This window comes from Pleurodeles waltl, chromosome 4_1 (genome assembly GCF_031143425.1).
Source record: "Pleurodeles waltl isolate 20211129_DDA chromosome 4_1, aPleWal1.hap1.20221129, whole genome shotgun sequence".
Lineage (NCBI taxonomy): Eukaryota > Metazoa > Chordata > Amphibia > Caudata > Salamandridae > Pleurodeles > Pleurodeles waltl.
In genome coordinates, this window is record NC_090442.1 from 40,466,093 (window position 1) to 40,491,356 (window position 25,264).

Genomic DNA, 25,264 nt, shown 5'->3' on the forward strand with positions numbered 1-25,264 from the left:
GAATATTTCAAGTGAGTCCAAGTTTAATTTCAATAAAGAAAGCTGCATAAAATGACACGCTGCACATTTGGGTAACCAGCATGACTCTTTTCAGTGAAGAAGTGGAATGGTTCTTTTGCAATATACTATCACCCTGGTAAGCTGCTACGAGGAAGAGTAAACAATATGATTAGGTTTCAGCAAAAAAGTATTAGTTCAGGGTGTGCACCTCAGATAGACTTAAACTTACACACCCTGGTCTGTGAGAGTAGTGCCCTATACATTGCGGCATTGAGGGTAATCTGCAAGACAGAGTTCCAAAATCATCCTTTCATCTCAGTTCATGGCCACATACAGTATTTCTGCAATCATTCGTTTCACTTTTCTGTCTTTAATTAAACTGACCATTTTAAACCTCCGGCACCCACCACTTCAATCTTACCGTTTTTGTGCTATCATAGGGCCTTGGAACTTTTGGCAAGTGGACAGAAGCAGTCAGAGAACCACATCACAATGCATACTCCTTTGCCTGATACCTTTCACAACAAACTGCTCTTGGAAAAAGACGTTAACCGGTCCTTGCTCTCAGACAGACACAGAAAGCCTATCACCACCTCTACTAACATACTTCAACCAAACCAATATATATCATTCAAACAATTATGCCTCTGTATCAATATAGCTACAACTCAGGACAGAAAGGAATTTACAAAACAATCTTCCCATTTGAATAACCAGCATGGTTTTAAGGACGTACAAATTGGAATGTGACAATTTCAGAGTTCCTCATTCATAAGAAGTCTGTGAGATAGTATCTCAGAAAGATCTCAAGTTTATAGAAAAAATGGTTGTAAGGGTAATTTTTACCACACAATTGCAACTAGGTGCCTCAATCTGCAAGAGACCAGTCCTTGACAGATTACACAACTGGGGCAACAGCAAAGGCAGCAATTGTGTCAATCCTTTATGATTCTTCTCTAGTACTATACTTTTTCTGAGGGACAATTTGCATTATTCCTGGAGAAAATCCTAGAGCTTCTATGCATGCATAGTTTCTGCTTTCTGCACGCACACACACTCCCTGCACTGAATCTACCCACAGTTCTGTTCAGAATGATTGTGCCATGTCATATTGTTGCATACGTATTGCATATCCGTAGCGTTTATGAGGAGGTACTTTGGTATGGCAGAAAGACAGAAAAGTAGCAATGCTGAAGGCATAATGTGACTGATTGTGCAGTTTGCATTGGGCTTTCCTAATGAGTGAGAGTGAAAGGAGTATTGTAAGAGTGTGCCTCCAGTTTGTATGTAAAGATAAGTTGGGTGCTGTGAGAAAAAGACTCAACCATGAAGGGACTCAAACCCTCAATCTTCTGATCTGAAGTCAGATGCCTTATCCAGTAGGCCACATGTACACTGAGTGCAATATGCTTGGGTGTTTAGGGTTAGGTGGAATGAATGGATGTTTAACATATCAATTACAGGTGCGCAGGACAGGATCCCATACCGTTCTTCATCTTCTTTCCATCAAAGGAGTTTTTTCAAACAATATCTTGATAATTTCCAAAGTTTCATATCTTATGATGTGCTTTTTTGCCGTTAAACCTCCTTTCTTCTTTTATTGAATTCTCTGTTTTATGCTGCAATGGTATTTTGGGATTATTTGAAAAGAGAATGAAACTGCTTTGACAGTAGTTCAGACTTCCCATTTCTTGACTTGCTAATTTGCTCCCTCAATTAGCTTATACAAGTGACATGAACAGGGCCTTGACCTAAGCACGTACCTGAAAGCCTGTCACCACCTCTAGAAATAAAATTCACAGCAGCTCAAAACGATCATTTTGAAAGAGAATATATCAAGTGAGTCCAAGTTTAATTTCAATAAAGAAAGCTGTATAAAATGACACGCTGCACATTTGGGTAACCAGCATGACTCTTTTCAGTGAAGAAGTGGAATGGTTCTTTTGCAATATACTATCACCCTGGTAAGCTGCTACGAGGAAGAGTAAACAATATGATTAGGTTTCAGCAAAAAAGTATTAGTTCAGGGTGTGCACCTCAGATAGACTTAAACTTACACACCCCGGTCTGTGGGAGTAGTGCCCTATCCATTGCGACATTGAGGGTAATCTGCAAGACAGAGTTCAAAAATCATCCTTTCATCTCAGTTCATGGCCACATAGGGTATTTCCGTAGTCATTCGTTTCACTTTTTTGTCTTTAATTAAACTGACCATCTTAAACCTCCACCACCCACCACTTCAAAGTTACCGTTTTTGTGTTATAATAGGGCCTTGGAACTTTTGGCAAGTGGACAGAAGCAATCAGAGAACCACATGACAATACATACTCCTTTGCCTGATACCTTTCACAACAAACGGCTCTTGGAAATAGACGTTAACCGGTCCTTGCTCTCAGACAGACACAGAAAGCCTATCACCACCTCTACTAACATACTTCAACCAAACCAATATATATCATTCAAACAATTATGCCTCTGTATCAATATAGCTACAACTCGAGACAGAAAGGAATTTACAAAACAATCTGCCCATTTGAATAACCAGCATGGTTTTAAGGACGTACAAATTGGAATGTGACAATTTCAGAGTTCCTCATTCATAAGAAGTCTGTGAGATAGTATCTCAGAAAGATCTCAAGTTTATAGAAAAAATTGTTATAAGGGTAATTTTTACCACACAATTGCAACTAGGTGCCTCAATCTGCAAGAGACCAGTCCTTGACAAATTACACAACTGGGGCAACAGCAAAGGCAGCAATTGTGTCAATCCTTTATGATTCTTCTCTAGTACTATACTTTTTCTGAGGGACACTTTGCATTATTCCTGGAGAAAATCATAGAGCTTCTACGAATGCATAGTTTCTGCTTTCTGCACGCACACACACTCCCTGCACTGAATCTACCCTCAGTTCTGTTCAGAATGATTGTGCCATGTCATATTGTTGCATACGTATTGCATATCCGTAGCGTTTATGAAGAGGTACTTTGGTATGGCAGAAAGACAGAAAAGTAGCAATGCTGAAGGCATAATGTGACTGATTGTGCAGTTTGCATTGGGCTTTCTCAATGAATGAGAGTGAAAGGAGTATTGTAAGAGTGTGCCTCCAGTTTGTATGTAAAGATAAGTTGGGTGCTGTGAGAAAAAGACTCAACCATGAAGGGACTCGAACCCTCAATCTTCTGATCCGAAGTCAGATGCCTTATCCATTAGGCCACATGGTCACTTACTGCAGTATGTTTGGGTGTTTAGGGTTAGATGGTATGAATGGATGTGGAACATATCAATTAGAGGTGCGCAGGACAGGATCCCATACCGTTCTTCATCTTCTTTCCATCAAAGGAGTTTTTTCAAACAATATCATGATAATTTCCAAAGTTTCATATCTTATGATGTGCTTTTTTGCCATTAAACCTCCTTTCTTCTTTTATTGAATACTCTGTTTTATGCTGCAATGGTATTTTTGGATTATTTGAAAAGATAATGAAACTGCTTTGACAGTAGTTCAGAATTCCCATTTCTTGACTTGCTAATTTGCTCCCTGAATTAGCTTATACAAGTGACATGAACAGGGCCTTGACCTAAGCACGTACCTGAAAGCCTGTCACCACCTCTAGAAATAAAATTCACAGCAGCTCAAAACAATCATTTTGAAAGAGAATATTTCAAGTGAGTCCAAGTTTAATTTCAATAAAGAAAGCTGTATAAAATGACACGCTGCACATTTGGGTAACCAGCATGACTCTTTTCAGTGAAGAAGTGGAATGGTTCTGTTGCAATATACTATCACCCTGGTAAGCTGCTACGAGGAAGAGTAAACAATATGATTACGTTACAGCAAAAAAGTATTAGTTCAGGGTGTGCACTGATGAAGCTGAAATGAAGGTTTTACATTTATTAGCGCATAAACGTAGTGTAGAAATAATCATGTGTGACTTTAACCGAACTAATAAAGATTGTACGGGGACAAAATGTGCCCTTAGAGTAGTTTGCCAACATTTATAAGCGTGCTTTATATAACGTGATGTATTAGAAGTGCACCAATCAGACATAATCGTAAACGTGTGCTATGATTTGCTTGTTCGAAATGTTTTAGCTTAGCATTACTTTAGTGGAGGCTTCGGCCTAGTTGCCTGGTCTCACGATTTAGATGCTCGTATTTTTCCAATGTGCTAATAAACGTGTATTTCTGCTTGAAGTTGTACTTTTCCACTGAGATCGTTCACATGCTTATCTTAAGGTTTCGTGCCAGCTTGGAATTTTTCTCTTTGCTCCAAGGTCGATCTGCAGGTGCGGACAATGGAAGCTCTGAAAATGAGTTAATTGGTATAAAATGTTGCAACTTGCGTACCCGTCTCCAAGGATAATGTATGCTTAAGTAAAAGCTTGAGAACTGTCGTTTTTGATTGGACAATTTGAAGCTAACCTATGAACCCTCCAATGGAAGACCCTACTGGATTTGAACTGTTGTCTATTTAAAACAGGTGCACGAGAAGAAGGCAGCCATTACCAGCCCGATACCCGCCATTTTGCAGGACATTGCAGCTATTATGGCCCACCTTGCTGCGACGCCATTTTGAAAGAGACTTTGATGCTTTCTCTAATCGAGAGAAAGAAGAGACTTAAATGATTCTTGCCCTAGAGACTTTAACTTTGATCCCTTACATGAAGTAGTAGTTTATCTTGCCGCCGTGAGGCAAATTGCCCCGTCCACCCCTGCCCCTTTGCCCCGTCCCATGCTGATCGAGAAACGGTACCTGTGAGACGAAGACTTCCTTGCATGCTGATTGTAATTGGTAAATATGAAAGGAAATTGTACAATTGCATTGTGTTTCTTTTAGGTAACCATCTGCTGATTTTTGATAAGAGCCCTAGTTAGGAGTTTTCAAAATTAATGTTGCTAAATTGTTTTTGCATGAAGTCCCACATGCCGATGCTAATTTGAGGTTAGATGAGGATTCCTTTTGTTGCACAATGCAATTTGAGACCTTGTTATGCTGACTAAATGTATGCAATTAGCTCATTACAGATTATAGTATTAGTGATTTGCATTGCTATTATCGAATGCCTTGTTATTCAAATGCTGCATAGATTGCACCTGTTTCGTCGTTATGGACAGCTATTAATGTTCATTTACGTTTATCATTTGGTGTTAAGACACATCTATATTGTGCTAGCTTTGTTAATATAGGGAAATAAATTCACTAACTTTGAATAAACTGGTGTGGTTATTCCTGACTGAAAGGTCAGGGTTCGCCGAAATGTATTCTGGATTAATTGTTAAGTGTTATGTTGATCAGGGTATTGCTTATGTTCGTTATTGATTATTGATTTGATTAAATTGACTGATCTCGGGTGAAGAGAGTCCCACTTAGCCAAAAGATTCATCGGCCTAAAAAGCGTCCAAGTACAGGTAAATTATTAGTACGGAACGCTCTATCAGCACCTCAGATAGACTTAAACTTACACACCCTGGTCTGTGAGAGTAGTGCCCTATCCATTGCGGCATTGAGGGTAATCTGCAAGACAGAGTTCCAAAATCATCCTTTCATCTCAGTTCATGGCCACATAGAGTATTTCCGTAGTCATTCGTTTCACTTTTCTGTCTTTAATTAAACTGACCATTTTAAATCTCCGGCACCCACAACTTCAATCTTACCGTTTTTGTGCTATCATAGGGCCTTGGAACATTTGGCAAGTGGACAGAAGCAGTCAGAGAACCACATGACAATACATACTCCTTTGCCTGATACCTTTCACAACAAACTGCTCTTGGAAAAAGACGTTAGCCGGTCCTTGCTCTCAGACAGACACAGAAAGCCTATCACCACCTCTACTAACATACTTCAACCAAACCAATATATATCATTCAAACAATTATGCCTCTGTATAAATATAGATCCAACTCGAGACAGAAAGGAATTTACAAAACAATCTGCCCATTTGAATAACCAGCATGGTTTTAAGGACGTACAAATTGGAATGTGACAATTTCAGAGTTCCTCATTGATAAGAAGTCTGTGAGATAGTATCTCAGAAAGATCTCAAGTTTATAGAAAAAATGTTTGTAAGGGTAATTTTTACCACACAATTGCAACTAGGTGCCTCAATCTGCAAGAGACCAGTCCTTGACAAATTACACAACTGGGGCAACAGCAAAGGCAGCAATTATGTCAATCCTTTATGATTCTTCTCTAGTACTATACTTTTTCTGAGGGACAATTTGCATTATTCCTGGAGAAAATCATAGAGCTTCTACGAATACATAGTTTCTGCTTTCTGCACGCACACACACTCCCTGCACTGAATCTTCCCACAGTTCTGTTCAGAATGATTGTGCCATGTCATATTGTTGCATACGTATTGCATATCCGTAGCGTTTATGAAGAGGTACTTTGGTATGGCAGAAAGACAGAAAAGTAGCAATGCTGAAGGCATAATGTGACTGATTGTGCAGTTTGGATTGGGCTTTCTTAATGAGTGAGAGTGAAAGGAGTATTGTAAGAGTGTGCCTCCAGTTTGTATGTAAAGATAAGTTGGGTGCTGTGAGAGAAAGACTCAACCATGAAGGAACTCGAACCCTCAATCTTCTGATCCGAAGTCAGATGCCTTATCCATTAGGCCACATGGTCACTGACTGCAATATGTTTGGGTGTTTAGGGTTAGGTGGTATGAATGGATGTGGAACATATCAATTACAGGTGCGCAGGACAGGATCCCATACCGTTCTTCATCTTCTTTCCATCAAAGGAGTTTTTTCAAACAATATCTTGATAATTTCCAAAGTTTCATATCTTATGATGTGCTTTTTTGCCATTAAACCTCCTTTCTTCTTTTATTGAATACTCTGTTTTATGCTGCAATGGTATTTTTGGATTATTTGAAAAGAGAATGAAACTGCTTTGACAGTAGTTCAGACTTCCCATTTCTTGACTTGCTAATTTGCTCCCTGAATTAGCTTATACAAGTGACATGAACAGGGCCTTGACCTAAGCACGTACCTGAAAGCCTGTCACCACCTCTAGAAATAAAATTCACAGCAGCTCAAAACAATCATTTTGAAAGAGAATATTTCAAGTGAGTCCAAGTTTAATTTCAATAAAGAAAGCTGTATAAAATGACACGCTGCACATTTGGGTAACCAGCATGACTCTTTTCAGTGAAGAAGTGGAATGGTTCTGTTGCAATATACTATCACCCTGGTAAGCTGCTACGAGGAAGAGTAAACAATATGATTACGTTACAGCAAAAAAGTATTAGTTCAGGGTGTGCACCTCAGATAGACTTAAACTTACACACCCTGGTCTGTGAGAGTAGTGCCCTATCCATTGCGGCATTGAGGGTAATCTGCAAGACAGAGTTCCAAAATCATCCTTTCATCTCAGTTCATGGCCACATAGAGTATTTCCGTAGTCATTCGTTTCACTTTTCTGTCTTTAATTAAACTGACCATCTTAAACCTCCACCACCCACCACTTCAAAGTTACCGTTTTTATGTTATAATAGGGCCTTGGAACTTTTGGCAAGTGGACAGAAGCAATCAGAGAACCACATGACAATACATACTCCTTTGCCTGATACCTTTCACAACAAATGGCTCTTGGAAAAAGATGTTAACCGGTCCTTGCTCTCAGACAGACACAGAAAGCCTATCACCACCTCTACTAACATACTTCAACCAAACCAATATATATCATTCAAACAATTATGCCTCTGTATCAATATAGCTACAACTCGAGACAGAAAGGAATTTACAAAACAATCTGCCCATTTGAATAACCAGCATGGTTTTAAGGACGTACAAATTGGAATGTTACAATTTCAGAGTTCCTCATTCATAAGAAGTCTGTGAGATAGTATCTCAGAAAGATCTCAAGTTTATAGAAAAAATGGTTGTAAGGGTAATTTTTACCACACAATTGCAACTAGGTGCCTCAATCTGCAAGAGACCAGTCCTTGACAAATTACACAACTGGGGCAACAGCAAAGGCAGCAATTGTGTCAATCCTTTATGATTCTTCTCTAGTACTATACTTTTTCTGAGGGACAATTTGCATTATTCCTGGAGAAAATCATAGAGCTTCTACGAATGCATAGTTTCTGCTTTCTGCACGCACACACACTCCCTGCACTGAATCTTCCCACAGTTCTGTTCAGAATGATTGTGCCATGTCATATTGTTGCATACGTATTGCATATCCGTAGCGTTTATGAAGAGGTACTTTGGTATGGCAGAAAGACAGAAAAGTAGCAATGCTGAAGGCATAATGTGACTGATTGTGCAGTTTGGATTGGGCTTTCTTAATGAGTGAGAGTGAAAGGAGTATTGTAAGAGTGTGCCTCCAGTTTGTATGTAAAGATAAGTTGGGTGCTGTGAGAGAAAGACTCAACCATGAAGGAACTCGAACCCTCAATCTTCTGATCCGAAGTCAGATGCCTTATCCATTAGGCCACATGGTCACTGACTGCAATATGTTTGGGTGTTTAGGGTTAGGTGGTATGAATGGATGTGGAACATATCAATTACAGGTGCGCAGGACAGGATCCCATACCGTTCGTCATCTTCTTTCCATCAAAGGAGTTTTTTCAAACAATATCTTGATAATTTCCAAAGTTTCATATCTTATGATGTGCTTTTTTGCCATTAAACCTCCTTTCTTCTTTTATTGAATACTCTGTTTTATGCTGCAATGGTATTTTTGGATTATTTGAAAAGAGAATGAAACTGCTTTGACAGTAGTTCAGACTTCCCATTTCTTGACTTGCTAATTTGCTCCCTGAATTAGCTTATACAAGTGACATGAACAGGGCCTTGACCTAAGCACGTACCTGAAAGCCTGTCACCACCTCTAGAAATAAAATTCACAGCAGCTCAAAACAATCATTTTGAAAGAGAATATTTCAAGTGAGTCCAAGTTTAATTTCAATAAAGAAAGCTGTATAAAATGACACGCTGCACATTTGGGTAACCAGCATGACTCTTTTCAGTGAAGAAGTGGAATGGTTCTGTTGCAATATACTATCACCCTGGTAAGCTGCTACGAGGAAGAGTAAACAATATGATTACGTTACAGCAAAAAAGTATTAGTTCAGGGTGTGCACCTCAGATAGACTTAAACTTACACACCCTGGTCTGTGAGAGTAGTGCCCTATCCATTGCGGCATTGAGGGTAATCTGCAAGACAGAGTTCCAAAATCATCCTTTCATCTCAGTTCATGGCCACATAGAGTATTTCCGTAGTCATTCGTTTCACTTTTCTGTCTTTAATTAAACTGACCATCTTAAACCTCCACCACCCACCACTTCAAAGTTACCGTTTTTATGTTATAATAGGGCCTTGGAACTTTTGGCAAGTGGACAGAAGCAATCAGAGAACCACATGACAATACATACTCCTTTGCCTGATACCTTTCACAACAAATGGCTCTTGGAAAAAGATGTTAACCGGTCCTTGCTCTCAGACAGACACAGAAAGCCTATCACCACCTCTACTAACATACTTCAACCAAACCAATATATATCATTCAAACAATTATGCCTCTGTATCAATATAGCTACAACTCGAGACAGAAAGGAATTTACAAAACAATCTGCCCATTTGAATAACCAGCATGGTTTTAAGGACGTACAAATTGGAATGTTACAATTTCAGAGTTCCTCATTCATAAGAAGTCTGTGAGATAGTATCTCAGAAAGATCTCAAGTTTATAGAAAAAATGGTTGTAAGGGTAATTTTTACCACACAATTGCAACTAGGTGCCTCAATCTGCAAGAGACCAGTCCTTGACAAATTACACAACTGGGGCAACAGCAAAGGCAGCAATTGTGTCAATCCTTTATGATTCTTCTCTAGTACTATACTTTTTCTGAGGGACAATTTGCATTATTCCTGGAGAAAATCATAGAGCTTCTACGAATGCATAGTTTCTGCTTTCTGCACGCACACACACTCCCTGCACTGAATCTACCCTCAGTTCTGTTCAGAATGATTGTGCCATGTCATATTGTTGCATACATATTGCATATCCATAGCGTTTATGAAGAGGTACTTTGGTATGGCAGAAAGACAGAAAAGTAGCAATGCTGAAGGCATAATGTGACTGATTGTGCAGTTTGGATTGGGCTTTCTTAATGAGTGAGAGTGAAAGGAGTATTGTAAGAGTGTGCCTCCAGTTTGTATGTAAAGATAAGTTGGGTGCTGTGAGAAAAAGACTCAACCATGAAGGGACTCGAACCCTCAATCTTCTGATCCGAAGTCAAATGCCTTATCCATTAGGCCACATGGTCACTGACTGCAATATGTTTGGGTGTTTAGGGTTAGGTGGTATGAATGGATGTGGAACATATCAATTACAGGTGCGCAGGACAGTATCCCATACCGTTCGTCATCTTCTTTCCATCAAAGGAGTTTTTTCAAACAATATCTTGATAATTTCCAAAGTTTCATATCTTATGATGTGCTTTTTTGCCGTTAAACCTCCTTTCTTCTTTTATTGAATACTCTGTTTTATGCTGCAATGGTATTTTTGGATTATTTGAAAAGAGAATGAAACTGCTTTGACAGTAGTTCAGACTTCCCATTTCTTGACTTGCTAATTTGCTCCCTGAATTAGCTTATATAAGTGACATGAACAGGGCCTTGACCTAAGCACGTACCTGAAAGCCTGTCACCACCTCTAGAAATAAAATTCACAGCAGCTCAAAACGATCATTTTGAAAGAGAATATTTCAAGTCAGTCCAAGTTTAATTTCAATAAAGAAAGCTGTATAAAATGACACGCAGCACATTTGGGTAACCAGCATGACTCTTTTCAGTGAAGAAGTGGAATGGTTCTTTTGCAATATACTATCACCCTGGTAAGCTGCTACGAGGAAGAGTAAACAATATGATTAGGTTTCAGCAAAAAAGTATTAGTTCAGGGTGTGCACCTCAGATAGACTTAAACTTACACACCCCGGTCTGTGGGAGTAGTGCCCTATCCATTGCGACATTGAGGGTAATCTGCAAGACAGAGTTCAAAAATCATCCTTTCATCTCAGTTCATGGCCACATAGAGTATTTCCGTAGTCATTCGTTTCACTTTTTTGTCTTTAATTAAACTGACCATCTTAAACCTCCACCACCCACCACTTCAAAGTTACCGTTTTTATGTTATAATAGGGCCTTGGAACTTTTGGCAAGTGGACAGAAGCAATCAGAGAACCACATGACAATACATACTCCTTTGCCTGATACCTTTCACAACAAACGGCTCTTGGAAAAAGACGTTAACCGGTCCTTGCTCTCAGTCAGACACAGAAAGCCTATCACCACCTCTACTAACATACTTCAACCAAACCAATATATATCATTCAAACAATTATGCCTCTGTATCAATATAGCTACAACTCGAGGCAGAAAGGAATTTACAAAACAATCTGCCCATTTGAATAACCAGCATGGTTTTAAGGACGTACAAATTGGAATGTGACAATTTCAGAGTTCCTCATTCATAAGAAGTCTGTGAGATAGTATCTCAGAAAGATCTCAAGTTTATAGAAAAAATGGTTGTAAGGGTAATTTTTACCACACAATTGCAACTAGGTGCCTCAATCTGCAAGTTACCAGTCCTTGACAAATTACACAACTGGGGCAACAGCAAAGGCAGCAATTGTGTCAATCCTTTATGATTCTTCTCTAGTACTATACTTTTTTCTGAGGGACAATTTGCATTATTCCTGGAGAAAATCATAGAGCTTCTACGAATGCATAGTTTCTGCTTTCTGCACGCACACACACTCCATGCACTGAATCTACCCTCAGTTCTGTTCAGAATGATTGTGCCATGTCATATTGTTGCATACGTATTGCATATCCGTAGCGTTTATGAAGAGGTACTTTGGTATGGCAGAAAGACAGAAAAGTAGCAATGCTGAAGGCATAATGTGACTGATTGTGCAGTTTGGATTGGGCTTTCTTAATGAGTGAGAGTGAAAGGAGTATTGTAAGAGTGTGCCTCCAGTTTGTATGTAAAGATAAGTTGGGTGCTGTGAGAAAAAGACTCAACCATGAAGGGACTCGAATCCTCAATCTTCTGATCCGAAGTCAGATGCCTTATCCATTAGGCCACATGGTCACTGACTGCAATATGTGTGGGTGTTTAGGGTTAGGTGGTATGAATGGATGTGGAACATATCAATTACAGGTGCGCAGGACAGGATCCCATACCGTTCTTCATCTTCTTTCCATCAAAGGAGTTTTTTCAAACAATATCTTGATAATTTCCAAAGTTTCATATCTTATGATGTGCTTTTTTGCAGTTAAACCTCCTTTCTTCTTTTATTGAATACTCTGTTTTATGCTGCAATGGTATTTTTGGATTATTTGAAAAGAGAATGAAACTGCTTTGACAGTAGTTCAGACTTCCCATTTCTTGACTTGCTAATTTGCTCCCTGAATTAGCTTATACAAGTGACATGAACAGGGCCTTGACCTAAGCACGTACCTGAAAGCCTTTCACCACCTCTAGAAATAAAATTCACAGCAGCTCAAAACGATCATTTTGAAAGAGAATATTTCAAGTGAGTCCAAGTTTAATTTCAGTAAAGAAAGCTGTATAAAATGACACGCTGCACATTTGGGTAACCAGCATGACTCTTTTCAGTGAAGAAGTGGAATGGTTCTTTTGCAATATACTATCACCCTGGTAAGCTGCTACGAGGAAGAGTAAACAATATGATTAGGTTTCAGCAAAAAAGTATTAGTTCAGGGTGTGCACCTCAGATAGACTTAAACTTACACACCCTGGTCTGTGAGAGTAGTGCCTTATCCATTGCGGCATAGAGGGTAATCTGCAAGACAGAGTTCCAAAATCATCCTTTCATCTCAGTTCATGGCCACATAGAGTATTTCCGTAGTCATTCGTTTCACTTTTCTGTCTTTAATTAAACTGACCATCTAAAACCTCCACCACCCACCACTTCAAAGTTACCGTTTTTATGTTATAATAGGGCCTTGGAACCTTTGGCAAGTGGACAGAAGCAATCAGAGAACCACATGACAATACATACTCCTTTGCCTGATACCTTTCACAACAAACAGCTCTTGGAAAAAGACGTTAACCGGTCCTTGCTCTCAGACAGACACAGAAAGCCTATCACCACCTCTACTAACATACTTCAACCAAACCAATATATATCATTCAAACAATTATGCCTCTGTATCAATATAGCTACAACTCGAGACAGAAAGGAATTTACATAACAATCTGCCCATTTGAATAACCAGCATGGTTTTAAGGACGTACAAATTGGAATGTGACAATTTCAGAGTTCCTCATTCATAAGAAGTCTGTGAGATAGTATCTCAGAAAGATCTCAAGTTTATAGAAAAAATTGTTGTAAGGGTAATTTTTACCACACAATTGCAACTAGGTGCCTCAATCTGCAAGAGACCAGTCCTTGACAAATTACACAACTGGGGCAACAGCAAAGGCAGCAATTGTGTCAATCCTTTATGATTCTTCTCTAGTACTATACTTTTTCTGAGGGACAATTTGCATTATTCCTGGAGAAAATCATAGAGCTTCTACGAATGCATAGTTTCTGCTTTCTGCACGCACACACACTCCCTGCACTGAATCTACCCTCAGTTCTGTTCAGAATGATTGTGCCATGTCATATTGTTGCATACGTATTGCATATCCGTAGCGTTTATGAAGAGGTACTTTGGTATGGCAGAAAGACAGAAAAGTAGCAATGCTGAAGGCATAATGTGACTGATTGTGCAGTTTGCATTGGGCTTTCTTAATGAATGAGAGTGAAAGGAGTATTGTAAGAGTGTGCCTCCAGTTTGTATGTAAAGATAAGTTGGGTGCTGTGAGAAAAAGACTCAACCATGAAGGGACTCGAACCCTCAATCTTCTGATCCGAAGTCAGATGCCTTATCCATTAGGCCACATGGTCACTTACTGCAGTATGTTTGGGTGTTTAGGGTTAGATGGTATGAATGGATGTGGAACATATCAATTAGAGGTGCACAGGACAGGATCCCATACCGTTCTTCATCTTCTTTCCATCAAAGGAGTTTTTTCAAACAATATCTTGATAATTTCCAAAGTTTCATATCTTATGATGTGCTTTTTTGCCATTAAACCTCCTTTCTTCTTTTATTGAATACTCTGTTTTATGCTGCAATGGTATTTTTGGATTATTTGAAAAGATATTGAAACTGCTTTGACAGTAGTTCAGAATTCCCATTTCTTGACTTGCTAATTTGCTCCCTGAATTAGCTTATACAAGTGACATGAACAGGGCCTTGACCTAAGCACGTACCTGAAAGCCTGTCACCACCTCTAGAAATAAAATTCACAGCAGCTCAAAACAATCATTTTGAAAGAGAATATTTCAAGTGAGTCCAAGTTTAATTTCAATAAAGAAAGCTGTATAAAATGACACGCTGCACATTTGGGTAACCAGCATGACTCTTTTCAGTGAAGAAGTGGAATGGTTCTGTTGCAATATACTATCACCCTGGTAAGCTGCTACGAGGAAGAGTAAACAATATGATTACGTTACAGCAAAAAAGTATTAGTTCAGGGTGTGCACCTCAGATAGACTTAAACTTACACACCCTGGTCTGTGAGAGTAGTGCCCTATCCATTGCGGCATTGAGGGTAATCTGCAAGACAGAGTTCCAAAATCATCCTTTCATCTCAGTTCATGGCCACATAGAGTATTTCCGTAGTCATTCGTTTCACTTTTCTGTCTTTAATTAAACTGACCATCTTAAACCTCCACCACCCACCACTTCAAAGTTACCGTTTTTATGTTATAATAGGGCCTTGGAACTTTTGGCAAGTGGACAGAAGCAATCAGAGAACCACATGACAATACATACTCCTTTGCCTGATACCTTTCACAACAAACGGCTTTTGGAAAAAGACGTTAACCGGTCCTTGCTCTCAGACAGACACAGAAAGCCTATCACCACCTCTACTAACATACTTCAACCAAACCAATATATATCATTCAAACAATTATGCCTCTGTATCAATATAGCTACAACTCGAGACAGAAAGGAATTTACAAAACAATCTGCCCATTTGAATAACCAGCATGGTTTTAAGGACGTACAAATTGGAATGTGACAATTTCAGAGTTCCTCATTCATAAGAAGTCTGTGAGATAGTATCTCAGAAAGATCTCAAGTTTATAGAAAAAATTGTTGTAAGGGTAATTTTTACCACACAATTGCAACTAGGTGCCTCAATCTGCAAGAGACCAGTCCTTGACAAATTACACAACTGGGGCAACAGCAAAGGCAGCAATTGTGTCAATCCTTTATGATTCTTCTCTAGTACTATACTTTTTCTGAGGGACACTTTGCATTATTCCTGGAGAAAATCATAGAGCTTCTACGAATGCATAGTTTCTGCTTTCTGCACGCACACACACTCCCTGCACTGAATCTACCCTCAGTTCTGTTCAGAATGATTGTGCCATGTCATATTGTTGCATTCGTATTGCATATCCGTAGCCTTTATGAAGAGGTACTTTGGTATGGCAGAAAGACAGAAAAGTAGCAATGCTGAAGGCATAATGTGACTGATTGTGCAGTTTGCATTGGGCTTTCTTAATGAATGAGAGTGAAAGGAGTATTGTAAGAGTGTGCCTCCAGTTTGTATGTAAAGATAAGTTGGGTGCTGTGAGAAAAAGACTCAACCATGAAGGGACTCGAACCCTCAATCTTCTGATCCGAAGTCAGATGCCTTATCCATTTGGCCACATGGTCACTTACTGCAGTATGTTTGGGTGTTTAGGGTTAGATGGTATGAATGGATGTGGAACATATCAATTAGAGGTACGCAGGACAGGATCCCATACCGTTCTTCATCTTCTTTCCATCAAAGGAGTTTTTTCAAACAATATCTTGATAATTTCCAAAGTTTCATATCTTATGATGTGCTTTTTTGCCACTAAACCTCCTTTCTTCTTTGATTGAATACTCTGTTTTATGCTGCAATGGTATTTTTGGATTATTTGAAAAGATAATGAAACTGCTTTGACAGTAGTTCAGAATTCCCATTTCTTGACTTGCTAATTTGCTCCCTGAATTAGCTTATACAAGTGACATGAACAGTGCCTTGACCTAAGCACGTACCTGAAAGCCTGTCACCACCTCTAGAAATAAAATTCACAGCAGCTCAAAACAATCATTTTGAAAGAGAATATTTCAAGTGAGTCCAAGTTTAATTTCAATAATGAAAGCTGTATAAAATGACACGCTGCACATTTGGGTAACCAGCATGACTCTTTTCAGTGAAGAAGTGGAATGGTTCTGTTGCAATATACTATCACCCTGGTAAGCTGCTACGAGGAAGAGTAAACAATATGATTACGTTACAGCAAAAAAGTATTAGTTCAGGGTGTGCACCTCAGATAGACTTAAACTTACACACCCTGGTCTGTGAGAGTAGTGCCCTATCCATTGCGGCATTGAGGGTAATCTGCAAGACAGAGTTCAAAAATCATCCTTTCATCTCAGTTCATGGCCACATAGAGTATTTCCGTAGTCATTCGTTTCACTTTTCTGTCTTTAATTAAACTGACCATCTTAAACCTCCACCACCCACCACTTCAAAGTTACCGTTTTTATGTTATAATAGGGCCTTGGAACCTTTGGCAAGTGGACAGAAGCAATCAGAGAACCACATGACAATACATACTCCTTTGCCTGATACCTTTCACAACAAACAGCTCTTGGAAAAAGACGTTAACCGGTCCTTGCTCTCAGACAGACACAGAAAGCCTATCACCACCTCTACTAACATACTTCAACCAAACCAATATATATCATTCAAACAATTATGCCTCTGTATCAATATAGCTACAACTCGAGACAGAAAGGAATTTACAAAACAATCTGCCCATTTGAATAACCAGCATGGTTTTAAGGACGTACAAATTGGAATGTGACAATTTCAGAGTTCCTCATTCATAAGAAGTCTGTGAGATAGTATCTCAGAAAGATCTCAAGTTTATAGAAAAAATTGTTGTAAGGGTAATTTTTACCACACAATTGCAACTAGGTGCCTCAATCTGCAAGAGACCAGTCCTTGACAAATTACACAACTGGGGCAACAGCAAAGGCAGCAATTGTGTCAATCCTTTATGATTCTTCTCTAGTACTATACTTTTTCTGAGGGACAATTTGCATTATTCCTGGAGAAAATCATAGAGCTTCTACGAATGCATAGTTTCTGCTTTCTGCACGCACACACACTCCCTGCACTGAATCTACCCTCAGTTCTGTTCAGAATGATTGTGCCATGTCATATTGTTGCATACGTATTGCATATCCGTAGCGTTTATGAAGAGGTACTTTGGTATGGCAGAAAGACAGAAAAGTAGCAATGCTGAAGGCATAATGTGACTGATTGTGCAGTTTGCATTGGGCTTTCTTAATGAATGAGAGTGAAAGGAGTATTGTAAGAGTGTGCCTCCAGTTTGTATGTAAAGATAAGTTGGGTGCTGTGAGAAAAAGACTCAACCATGAAGGGACTCGAACCCTCAATCTTCTGATCCGAAGTCAGATGCCTTATCCATTAGGCCACATGGTCACTTACTGCAGTATGTTTGGGTGTTTAGGGTTAGATGGTATGAATGGATGTGAAACATATCAATTAGAGGTGCACAGGACAGGATCCCATACCGTTCTTCATCTTCTTTCCATCAAAGGAGTTTTTTCAAACAATATCTTGATAATTTCCAAAGTTTCATATCTTATGATGTGCTTTTTTGCCATTAAACCTCCTTTCTTCTTTTATTGAATACTCTGTTTTATGCTGCAATGGTATTTTTGGATTATTTATAAAGATAATGAAACTGCTTTGACAGTAGTTCAGAATTCCCATTTCTTGACTTGCTAATTTGCTCCCTGAATTAGCTTATACAAGTGACATGAACAGGGCCTTGACCTAAGCACGTACCTGAAAGCCTGTCACCACCTCTAGAAATAAAATTCACAGCAGCTCAAAACAATCAGTTTGAAAGAGAATATTTCAAGTGAGTCCAAGTTTAATTTCAATAAAGAAAGCTGTATAAAATGACACGCTGCACATTTGGGTAACCAGCATGACTCTTTTCAGTGAAGAAGTGGAATGGTTCTGTTGCAATATACTATCACCCTGGTAAGCTGCTACGAGGAAGAGTAAACAATATGATTACGTTACAGCAAAAAAGTATTAGTTCAGGGTGTGCACCTCAGATAGACTTAAACTTACACACCCTGGTCTGTGAGAGTTGTGCCCTATCCATTGCGGCATTGAGGGTAATCTGCAAGACAGAGTTCCAAAATCATCCTTTCATCTCAGTTCATGGCCACATAGAGTATTTCCGTAGTCATTCGTTTCACTTTTCTGTCTTTAATTAAACTGACCATCTTAAACCTCCACCACCCACCACTTCAAAGTTACCGTTTTTATGTTATAATAGGGCCTTGGAACTTTTGGCAAGTGGACAGAAGCAATCAGAGAACCACATGACAATACATACTCCTTTGCCTGATACCTTTCACAACAAACAGTTTTTGGAAAAAGACGTTAACCGGTCCTTGCTCTCAGACAGACACAGAAAGCCTATCACCACCTCTACTAACATACTTCAACCAAACCAATATATATCATTCAAACAATTATGCCTCTGTATCAATATAGCTACAACTCGAGACAGAAAGGAATTTACAAAACAATCTGCCCATTTGAATAACCAGCATGGTTTTAAGGACGTACAAATTGGAATGTGACAATTTCAGAGTTCCTCATTCATAAGAAGTCTGTGAGATAGTATCTCAGAAAGATCTCAAGTTTATAGAAAAAATGTTTGTAAGGGTAATTTTTACCACACAATTGCAACTAGGTGCCTCAATCTGCAAGAGACCAGTCCTTGACAAATTACACAACTGGGGCAACAGCAAAGGCAGCAATTGTGTCAATCCTTTATGATTCTTCTCTAGTACTATACTTTTTCTGAGGGACAATTTGCATTATTCCTGGAGAAAATCATAGAGCTTCTACGAATGCATAGTTTCTGCTTTCTGCACGCACACACACTCCCTGCACTGAATCTACCCTCAGTTCTGTTCAGAATGATTGTGCCATGTCATATTGTTGCATACGTATTGCATATCCGTAGCGTTTATGAAGAGGTACTTTGGTATGGCAGAAAGACAGAAAAGTAGCAATGCTGAAGGCATAATGTGACTGATTGTGCAGTTTGCATTGGGCTTTCTCAATGAATGAGAGTGAAAGGAGTATTGTAAGAGTGTGCCTCCAGTTTGTATGTAAAGATAAGTTGGGTGCTGTGAGAAAAAGACTCAACCATGAAGGGACTCGAACCCTCAATCTTCTGATCCGAAGTCAGAAGCCTTATCCATTAGGCCACATGGTCACTTACTGCAGTATGTTTGGGTGTTTAGGGTTAGATGGTATGAATGGATGTGGAACATATCAATTAGAGGTGCGCAGGACAGGATCCCATACCGTTCTTCATCTTCTTTCCATCAAAGGAGTTTTTTCAAACAATATCTTGATAATTTCCAAAGTTTCATATCTTATGATGTGCTTTTTTGCCATTAAACCTCCTTTCTTCTTTTATTGAATACTCTGTTTTATGCTGCAATGGTATTTTTGGATTATTTGAAAAGATAATGAAACTGCTTTGACAGTAGTTCAGAATTCCCATTTCTTGACTTGCTAATTTGCTCCCTGAATTAGCTTATACAAGTGACATGAACAGGGCCTTGACCTAAGCACGTACCTGAAAGCCTGTCACCACCTCTAGAAATAAAATTCACAGCAGCTCAAAACAATCATTTTGAAAGAGAATATTTCAAGTGAGTCCAAGTTTAATTTCAATAAAGAAAGCTGTATAAAATGACACGCTGCACATTTGGGTAACCAGCATGACTCTTTTCAGTGAAGAAGTGGAATGGTTCTGTTGCAATATACTATCACCCTGGTAAGCTGCTACGAGGAAGAGTAAACAATATGATTACGTTACAGCAAAAAAGTATTAGTTCAGGGTGTGCACTGATGAAGCTAAAATGAAGGTTTTACATTTATTAGCGCATAAACGTAGTGTAGAAATAATCATGTGTGACTTTAACCGAACTAATAAAGATTGTACGGGGACAAAATGTGCCCTTAGAGTAGTTTGCCAACATTTATAAGCGTGCTTTATATAACGTGATGTATTAGAAGTGCACTAATCCGACATAATCGTAAACGTGTGCTATGATTTGCTTGTTCGAAATGTTTTAGCTTAGCATTACTTTAGTGGAGGCTTCGGCCTAGTTGCCTGGTCTCACGATTTAGATGCTCGTATTTTTCCAATGTGCTAATAAACGTGTATTTCTGCTTGAAGCTGTACTTTTCCACTGAGATCGTTCACATGCTTATCTTAAGGTTTCGTGCCAGCTTGGCATTTTTCTCTTTGCTCCAAGGTCGATCTGCAGGTGCGGACAATGGAAGCTCTGAAAATGAGTTAATTGGTATAAAATGTTGCAACTTGCGTACCCGTCTCCAAGGATAATGTATGCTTAAGTAAAAGCTTGAGAACTGTCGTTTTTGATTGGACAATTTGAAGCTAACCTATGAACCCTCCAATGGAAGACCCTACTGGATTTGAACTGTTGTCTATTTAAACCAGGTGCACGAGAAGAAGGCAGCCATTACCAGCCCGATACCCGCCATTTTGCAGGACATTGCAGCTATTATGGCCCACCTTGCTGCGACGCCATTTTGAAAGAGACTTTGATGCTTTCTCTAATCGAGAGAAAGAGACTTAAATGATTCTTGCCCTAGAGACTTTAACTTTGATCCCTTACATGAAGTAGTAGTTTATCTTGCCGCCGTGAGGCAAATTGCCCCGTCCACCCCTGCCCCTTTGCCCCGTCCCATGCTGATCGAGAAACGGTACCTGTGAGACGAAGACTTCCTTGAATGCCGATTGTAATTAGTAAATATGAAAGTAAATTGTACAATTGCATTGTGTTTCTTTTAGGTAACCAACTGCTGATTTTTTATAAGAGCCCTAGTTAGGAGTTTTCAAAATTAATGTTGCTAAATTGTTTTTGCATGAAGTCCCACATGCCGATGCTAATTTGAGGTTTGATGAGGATTCCTTTTGTTGCACAATGCAATTTGAGACCTTGTTATGCTGACTAAATGTATGCAATTAGCTCATTACAGATTATAGTATTAGTGATTTGCATTGCTATTATCGAATGCCTTGTTATTCAAATGCTGCATAGATTGCACCTGTTTCGTCGTTATTGACAGCTATTAATGTTCATTTACGTTTATCATTTGGTGTTAAGACACATCTATGTTGTGCTAGCTTTGTTAATATAGGGAAATAAATTCACTAACTTTGAATAAACTGGTGTGGTTATTCCTGACTGAAAGGTCAGGGTTCGCCGAAATGTATTCTGGATTAATTGTTAAGTGTTATGTTGATCAGGGTATTGCTTATGTTCGTTATTGATTATTGATTTGATTAAATTGACTGATCTCGGGTGAAGAGAGTCCCACTTAGCCAAAAGATTCATCGGTCTAAAGAGCGTCCAAGTACAGGTAAATTATTAGTACGGAACGCTCTATCAACACCTCAGATAGACTTAAACTTACACACCCTGGTCTGTGAGAGTAGTGCCCTATCCATTGCGGCATTGAGGGTAATCTGCAAGACAAAGTTCCAAAATCATCCTTTCATCTCAGTTCATGGCCACATAGAGTATTTCCGTAGTCATTCGTTTCACTTTTCTGTCTTTAATTAAACTGACCATTTTAAATCTCCGGCACCCACAACTTCAATCTTACCGTTTTTGTGCTATCATAGGGCCTTGGAACATTTGGCAAGTGGACAGAAGCAGTCAGAGAACCACATGACAATACATACTCCTTTGCCTGATACCTTTCACAACAAACTGCTCTTGGAAAAAGACGTTAGCCGGTCCTTGCTCTCAGACAGACACAGAAAGCCTATCACCACCTCTACTAACATACTTCAACCAAACCAATATATATCATTCAAACAATTATGCCTCTGTATAAATATAGCTCCAACTCGAGACAGAAAGGAATTTACAAAACAATCTGCCCATTTGAATAACCAGCATGGTTTTAAGGACGTACAAATTGGAATGTGACAATTTCAGAGTTCCTCATTCATAAGAAGTCTGTGAGATAGTATCTCAGAAAGATCTCAAGTTTATAGAAAAAATGTTTGTAAGGGTAATTTTTACCACACAATTGCAACTAGGTGCCTCAATCTGCAAGAGACCAGTCCTTGACAAATTACACAACTGGGGCAACAGCAAAGGCAGCAATTGTGTCAATCCTTTATGATTCTTCTCTAGTACTATACTTTTTATGAGGGACAATTTGCATTATTCCTGGAGAAAATCATAGAGCTTCTACGAATGCATAGTTTCTGCTTTCTGCACGCACACACACTCCCTGCACTGAATCTTCCCACAGTTCTGTTCAGAATGATTGTGCCATGTCATATTGTTGCATACGTATTGCATATCTGTAGCGTTTATGAAGAGGTACTTTGGTATGGCAGAAAGACAGAAAAGTAGCAATGCTGAAGGCATAATGTGACTGATTGTGCAGTTTGCATTGGGCTTTCTTATTGAGTGAGAGTGAAAGGAGTATTGTAAGAGTGTGCGTCCAGTTTGTATGTAAAGATAAGTTGGGTGCTGTGAGAAAAAGACTCAACCATGAAAGGACTCGAACCCTCAATCTTCTGATCCGAAGTCAGACGCCTTATCCATTAGGACACATGGTCACTGAGTGCGATATGTTTGGGTGTTTAGGGTTAGGTGGTATGAATGGATGTGGAACATATCAATTACAGGTGCGCAGGACAGGATCCCATACAGTTCTTCATCTTCTTTCCATCAAAGGAGTTTTTTCAAACAATATCTTGATAATTTCCAAAGTTTCATATCTTATGATGTGCTTTTTTGCCGTTAAACCTCCTTTCTTCTTTTATTGAACACTCTGTTTTATGCTGCAATGGTATTTTTCGATTATTTGAAAAGAGAATGAAACTGCTTTGACAGTAGTTCAGACTTCCCATTTCTTGACTTGCTAATTTGCTCCCTGAATTAGCTTATACAAGTGACATGAACAGGGCCTTGACCTAAGCACGTACCTGAAAGCCTGTCACCACCTCTAGAAATAAAATTCACAGCAGCTCAAAACGATCATTTTGAAAGAGAATATTTCAAGTGAGTCCAAGTTTAATTTCAATAAAGAAAGCTGCATAAAATGACACGCTGCACATTTGGGTAACCAGCATGACTCTTTTCAGTGAAGAAGTGGAATGGTTCTTTTGCAATATACTATCACCCTGGTAAGCTGCTACGAGGAAGAGTAAACAATATGATTAGGTTTCAGCAAAAAAGTATTAGTTCAGGGTGTGCACCTCAGATAGACTTAAACTTACACACCCTGGTCTGTGAGAGTAGTGCCCTATACATTGCGGCATTGAGGGTAATCTGCAAGACAGAGTTCCATAATCATCCTTTCATCTCAGTTCATGGCCACATACAGTATTTCTGCAATCATTCGTTTCACTTTTCTGTCTTTAATTAAACTGACCATTTTAAACCTCCGGCACCCACCACTTCAATCTTACCGTTTTTGTGCTATCATAGGGCCTTGGAACTTTTGGCAAGTGGACAGAAGCAATCAGAGAACCACATGACAATACATACTCCTTTGCCTGATACCTTTCACAACAAACGGCTCTTGGAAAAAGACGTTAACCGGTCCTTGCTCTCAGTCAGACACAGAAAGCCTATCACCACCTCTACTAACATACTTCAACCAAACCAATATATATCATTCAAACAATTATGCCTCTGTATCAATATAGCTACAACTCGAGACAGAAAGGAATTTACAAAACAATCTGCCCATTTGAATAACCAGCATGGTTTTAAGGACGTACAAATTGGAATGTGACAATTTCAGAGTTCTTCATTCATAAGAAGTCTGTGAGATAGTATCTCAGAAAGATCTCAAGTTTATAGAAAAAATGGTTGTAAGGGTAATTTTTACCACACAATTGCAACTAGGTGCCTCAATCTGCAAGTTGCCAGTCCTTGACAAATTATACAACTGGGGCAACAGCAAAGGCAGCAATTGTGTCAATCCTTTATGATTCTTCTCTAGTACTATACTTTTTCTGAGGGACAATTTGCATTATTCCTGGAGAAAATCATAGAGCTTCTACGAATGCATAGTTTCTGCTTTCTGCACGCACACACACTCCCTGCACTGAATCTACCCTCAGTTCTGTTCAGAATGATTGTGCCATGTCATATTGTTGCATACGTATTGCATATCCGTAGCGTTTATGAAGAGGTACTTTGGTATGGCAGAAAGACAGAAAAGTAGCAATACTGAAGGCATAATGTGACTGATTGTGCAGTTTGGATTGGGCTTTCTTAATGAGTGAGAGTGAAAGGAGTATTGTAAGAGTGTGCCTCCAGTTTGTATGTAAAGATAAGTTGGGTGCTGTGAGAAAACGACTCAACCATGAAGGAACTCGAACCCTCAATCTTCTGATCCGAAGTCAGATGCCTTATCCATTAGGCCACATGGTCACTGACTGCAATATGTTTGGGTGTTTAGGGTTAGGTGGTATGAATGGATGTGGAACATATCAATTACAGGTGCGCAGGACAGGATCCCATACCGTTCTTCATCTTCTTTCCATCAAAGGAGTTTTTTCAAACAATATCTTGATAATTTCCAAAGTTTCATATCTTATGATGTGCTTTTTTGCCATTAAACCTCCTTTCTTCTTTTATTGAATACTCTGTTTTATGCTGCAATGGTATTTTTGGATTATTTGAAAAGAGAATGAAACTGCTTTGACAGTAGTTCAGACTTCCCATTTCTTGACTTGCTAATTTGCTCCCTGAATTAGCTTATACAAGTGACATGAACAGGGCCTTGACCTAAGCACGTACCTGAAAGCCTGTCACCACCTCTAGAAATAAAATTCACAGCAGCTCAAAACAATCATTTTGAAAGAGAATATTTCAAGTGAGTCCAAGTTTAATTTCAATAAAGAAAGCTGTATAAAATGACACGCTGCACATTTGGGTAACCAGCATGACTCTTTTCAGTGAAGAAGTGGAATGGTTCTGTTGCAATATACTATCACCCTGGTAAGCTGCTACGAGGAAGAGTAAACAATATGAT

The 25,264-nt window shown here is 39.1% G+C and overlaps 6 non-coding genes across 6 annotated transcripts; all 6 read right to left on the reverse strand.

Moving 5' to 3' along the window:
• Positions 1–3,149: 3,149 nt before the first annotated feature.
• On the reverse strand, positions 3,150–3,222 carry TRNAR-UCG (transfer RNA arginine (anticodon UCG)). The gene has a single exon. It is a non-coding gene; the product is annotated as a tRNA-Arg (tRNA).
• Positions 3,223–10,213: 6,991 nt separating this feature from the next.
• On the reverse strand, positions 10,214–10,286 carry TRNAR-UCG (transfer RNA arginine (anticodon UCG)). Its single transcript has one exon. It is a non-coding gene; the product is annotated as a tRNA-Arg (tRNA).
• A 3,584-nt stretch (positions 10,287–13,870) lies between these two features.
• On the reverse strand, positions 13,871–13,943 carry TRNAR-UCG (transfer RNA arginine (anticodon UCG)). The gene has a single exon. It is a non-coding gene; the product is annotated as a tRNA-Arg (tRNA).
• Positions 13,944–15,698: 1,755 nt separating this feature from the next.
• TRNAR-UCG (transfer RNA arginine (anticodon UCG)) lies at positions 15,699–15,771 on the reverse strand. The gene has a single exon. It is a non-coding gene; the product is annotated as a tRNA-Arg (tRNA).
• A 1,755-nt stretch (positions 15,772–17,526) lies between these two features.
• Positions 17,527–17,599, reverse strand: TRNAR-UCG (transfer RNA arginine (anticodon UCG)). Its single transcript has one exon. It is a non-coding gene; the product is annotated as a tRNA-Arg (tRNA).
• A 1,755-nt stretch (positions 17,600–19,354) lies between these two features.
• On the reverse strand, positions 19,355–19,427 carry TRNAR-UCG (transfer RNA arginine (anticodon UCG)). The gene has a single exon. It is a non-coding gene; the product is annotated as a tRNA-Arg (tRNA).
• Between the last annotated feature and the right edge of the window lie 5,837 nt (positions 19,428–25,264).